Below are 5,421 nucleotides of genomic sequence, written 5' to 3' on the forward strand. Positions count from 1 at the left end.
AAGTGCGTTTTTTCAATAAATGAACATATCGTTTTGGAGGGTTATATATACCATATGAGTTTAATGGGAGTTTTTTTGAAGAGAAAAAGAAGTTCTCGAATCCTTTTGGATAAATGGAACAGTGATTTTTATTTGATTTCATAATTTGGGGGCATTTCAAAATTTTTTAAGGCATAAAAGTAAGAGAGTATGAACAGTTTTTTTTGGGAAATCTATTTCTTTCCAAAATACCCTTTTTTTTTTTTTTTTTTTTTTGCAAATTCCCTTTTCCTTTGGGTTCTTTTTTTTTGCCCTTCTCTAATACCAATTTTGGGGGCGAACCCCCCGAAAAGAAAAAAAAAAAAAAAAAATCGAAAGCGGGTTTTGAAAATTTTTTGGCGACCCCACAATTTTTTTGGGGGCCTAAAAACAAATTTACACAGGAAGAATTTAAATTTTTCCCCCTTTTGGGGAAATTTGTCCATGAAATTTTCCCAAAAAAATTTTAAAGAAAAAGGGGAAAAAAAAACCACCCCTAAGGGTAACCCCGAAAATTGCCCCAAAATAGCTTTTTTTTGCGGGGTTTCCCTTTTCTTTGGGGCCTTTAAATTTTGCCCCTTTTTTGTGGTCTTTAAGTTTACCCCGGGTTGGGGGGGGGTCCCGGGGTGGGGTTCAACCCCCTCAAAAAAAAAAAAAGCAAGACGGTTTGGCGTACCCGGGATCCGAGCACCCCTTTAAAGGGAAAAAATTCGGCATAAAAAAATCCGCCCAAAGGGTAACCCAAGGCATAGATTTGCCTTATAAGGAAAACGTTTATTAGTTTTAAGGAAAAGTTGGCCTTGGAGGCATACTTTATTTAAAAGGCATGACTAAAAGTAGCCCTTTTAAAATTTTCTTTAAAGTAAAAATTTTTTAAAGAAAAAAAAAAATATGCCTCAAGGCAAAGTTTCCCAGGGGGGGCGAAATTCAAACCCCGTCTTGGTTTTTTTTTTTTTTTTGACGGGGGTTCGAACCCAAAATAATAAGTTTTTGGGAAGGATAAAATTCGACCAATTTAGGGACAAAAATTAAAAACCACCCCAAAAAAAGGACACGCGCCCCCCAAAGGGGAAATTCTGGCCCTTTATGTCTCTTTTTCATTTAATGACTCGGCCCGGGGTGGGGCCCTAAACCCTCCTTGGAAAATTCGAAAACCCAACCCCCCAGAGACCTTTTTTGGTGAGCTTAGCCTCTAGATACATCAATAACCAGGAAATTACGCCTAATGATTTTGTGCTAATTATACTTCTAAATGTGACTTCCTGCTAATTTTCTTTTTTGTCATTGCTATTTCCGTCAAATTTAACCCCCAAAGTTCAATGATTTTTTGATAAAGATTAAAAGTGTTAATTTTGGACAAACTTAAAGCATAAAAATTATTTAATATATATACTTAAGGGACTATTTTAGACCTACCAATAAACATAAAGGGGCCATTTTTGTTATTTTCTTTTAAAAACTCCTTAATATTCTCTTCATGTTTATCCTTTTCTTTAAGAACAACCAAAAAAATTAAAGTTAAGAAAAAAAGGGTTTTTAACACAAAACTCCACTTCACTCTCTCCCCACACACATAGTAGCCGTCATCTTCATTGTTGCTAAGGGGTTTTCGTAGGGCTAGAATTTTCATTAAGAGATATTAAAAAATTATAATTATGTCACGAATTAGGATCGAACACCACCTTAGGGAATTTTTTAACCCCAATCGTTACGAACCTTCCCGTTTTTGGGGGGTGTCAAAAACCCGATTATATACTTATAAAATCAAAATTTGACCTATCTATTTAATGTAATTTTTCGGGACCCCCTACAAGGATAGGCGTGACCCCTTTATAATTTTGGAAACATTTTGCGGGCACCCAAAACCCCTTCAATCAAATAAATTAATTTTTATTTGGTTTGGTTTTAATTTTAAAAACTCATAATATTTGATTTGGTTCTATTAAAAATAAACCCAAGAATAATTATATACACAAATCTTATAGTTATATACTATATACAATATATTAATTTTTATAAAAAATTTTTAAAAAACCCTTTGAATTTTTTTTCCATAAAATAAAAAAAAAATAACATAAACTACAAAAAATATTTAAAGGGAGTTCTTTAATGATTAATATTCCCATCAAATCTAATAGAAAGAGTTCTATAAATATTTAATAGATCAAGAGTGTTAAGCTTTTGACAAACTTAAGGAACTAGAATTTAATTAATGTTTGTAATTATAAGAGACCATTTTTGTCATTTTATTTTAAAAACTCCATTATATTCTCTCATATGTAGTCTTTTCTTTAAGAACAAGCCAAAACTCAAATTAGTAGTCAAGAGAAAGAGGTTTTATACTCAAAACTCTCTCACACACTTGGGGTTGGGCTTTATGAGATCCCAAATTATCATATCAATCAAAATTTTTTGAAGGATTTTTTAGGTTTTTGATACGTTTTTGGAAAATTTTTTAAAATTTATTCAAACATTTTTCGAAAATAAAAATCCGAATTACAAAATTATAATTCTTATAAATTTATACATCTTAGTATAATATAAAAATATATAAGGAAAAAGTCATGAAAAACCCCAAACTTTCCCTTTTTTCTTCTTTACCTAAACCTAAGCTTGTTCTAATTTGAACCTAAACTCCCAATTTTGTCCTATAGGCTTTTTTTTACAATCAAAAAAAATATAAGGGGAAAAAGGTAAAACACACTCCAACCCTTGTACCCCCCCTTTTATTTTTTCAAAAGAATTTCGGGGAAGGAAAAAAAGGAGCACTAAAGAAGGATTGTTTAATTAACATGGCAAAAGAGACGGGTCAAAAATTTTTTAAATCCACCCTTGCGCTCAACAAAATTGGTCCTTCTTCCCCGTCCCCAATAATACCCCAATAATAAAAAAAAAATATGGGGGGTCAAGGGGCCCCCCAAAGGGGAGGTTATAAAATTTATTTAAAGAGGGTTTTAACCCTTTTCCAATATAATTTGTTTGTCCCAACTCCAACTAAAAAACCAATTAAATGCATATTGGGGTTAGTCCAAAAAAATTTTTAAAAAAAATTGAGTTAAAAAATAAAAATAAAAAAATTTAAAAACCTTATTCTAACCTAACCAGCCACAGTGGCCGCCACCCACCCAAACCCTTCCCTACTATTCCATCAAACCCACCCCACCAAAACCCCACCCTCTCCCTTTATTAGCCATGGCAATCCCACTGTAGGAACCAACCTTCCTCCTTCCATTTTTTTTTTTTTCTTTCCAAACAGAAAAAATCAAATGGTTATCCGATTGATGATGGCTTAAAAAGATGTCAAATTCAGCAAATAATTCAATGCCAAAATTAGTTTGGGCACTTGATGGGGAATAATTAAATCGAAATGACATTTAGAGATCCAAAACTTTGCTTAGAAAGTCCTTTTTCAACCCGAAAGATGGAGTCATGCCCGGGAAAAAAAGAAATTTAAAAAAATTTAATTTTCCCCAAACAATGTTTCTTTTACTTGGAGAAAAAAAAAGGGAAATGGGTTTAGTTTAAAAGTACAATTGGAGAGAAGGAAAGAATTGGAGGGAGAAAGAAAGAGGGGAAGGAGAGGAGGACTGTCTTCCCCTTTATCTTTTTAAATTTAAATTTTTTTTTTTTTAATTATTTAGGGTTATGTTGGCTATCATTAGGTGTAAAGAGGGGAAAAAAAAAAAAAAAATATTATTTGAATTTGTTTCACGCGCCAAGAGGGTGAAGAAACGTTTTTCCATAAAAAAGGATCCGGTTCAAAGGACTTTTTAGATCCAAAAAAAGCTTGATTTAAAAGAGAGAAAGGAAAGTTTTTTACTTTGACTTTTCCAATATATAAACTAAAAAAAACTAATTGTTTAAACGTGAAACTTTGACTACTATATCTTGATTTAAGGGCTTTTTTTTGGGAATTGATTTACGGGGTTACTTTTTTTTTTTTGAATATTTTTTCAGGAAGGGTTTTAGACATAATAATAAACGTTTTTAAGTGGGAATTTACTTATATAGTATATGTTTAAGCGGGTTTTTTTACGATACCATTTACCATACCCTAAAATACCAAAATCGAACTTTTAAAAAAAAACCATCCAAATTAATTTTACGAAAGAGATTTTTTAAACCAAAAACAAAAATTACCTCCGTTTTAAAAACCGTAAGCCCCCTACACATGGGCACACATAGTAGCTCCTTCTCTTCATCAGAGCCCTTGTATGGCGGCCCCAAAACTTGGAATCATTTTTCAATGCTAATTGCAGCCTTTGATTGGTATCCCTATCAGATGCTCTACCAAAAAGTCGGACCAACTTGAGAAAATGATCCCGATTTTGCGTGTAGGTTCAAAATCTTCCCCATTAACTTTAAAAATTTTGATCCCAAAAACGAAGTTTAAAACTTTTTCTTTTGTCAAGTATTAAACAATTTATCTCTTAGATTTGACAAAAATAATTTAACCAAACATAAAAAAACCCCCCCCCAAAAACCCAAAAAAATTAAACAAAAAAATTGATATACGCTAAAGACAAATTAAAAACTGAAATTTACCCCCAAAAACCACCAAACTTTAAAAAAGAAATCAAAAGAAAAAAACTACAATTAGATACCAGGGCCAAATATTTGACAAAAACTAATGATGCCTGATTTTGGGAAAAATATTTTAAGATTTATTTTCAAATCTTTGTTTGGGTAAAATTTTTTGGATTTTTAAAACAAATTTAAATTTCCCCAAAATTTAAATAAAAATTTTTAGCAAGATCAGTTTTGGCCTTTTTAAAATTCTAAAACTACCTCAAACTTTTTTTTTTTTATAAAAAGTCCCTCTATTTAGACCCAACTAAATCTAACTACCAATTTTCCCAAAAAACCATTATCAGTTTAAATTAAAAGGTTTTCTAAAGTAAGATTTATAAAATGTGGAAATATTATATTAAAGAATAAAAGTCGGTTTTTTTTTTTCTATGGGGTAAATCTTTATATGAATTTGAATTAAGTAGCCAAATTGGTTTTTAGCAATCATAATTAAAATATCATGTTCTACATAATTTGAGATCATCAAGTATGTATGTTGTGTATTCTTAATAATTTCTAAAACTTATAGGTATAAGTAATTCATATTTTCAAACAAAAAAAAAAGTGAAATATGTATTGAAAAATTATGACAAAATGCATTTTCAGAACTTCATGCAAATCAAGTTTTTCAACTTTTTTTTTTTTTTTTTAAAAACATGGCCAAACGCTACAAAAGGATAATTTTTTAAAACTTAAAAGGACCAACATTTTTTTTTTATATATATATATATATACGTAAAGAACTATTCTCTGCCCACGCAAAAACATAAGAGACCATTTATATCATTTTCTTTTAAAAACTCCATAATATTTCTCTCTATCATTAAAATATTC

The sequence above is a fragment of the Lycium ferocissimum genome, chromosome 8, assembly GCF_029784015.1.
Source record: "Lycium ferocissimum isolate CSIRO_LF1 chromosome 8, AGI_CSIRO_Lferr_CH_V1, whole genome shotgun sequence".
Lineage (NCBI taxonomy): Eukaryota > Viridiplantae > Streptophyta > Magnoliopsida > Solanales > Solanaceae > Lycium > Lycium ferocissimum.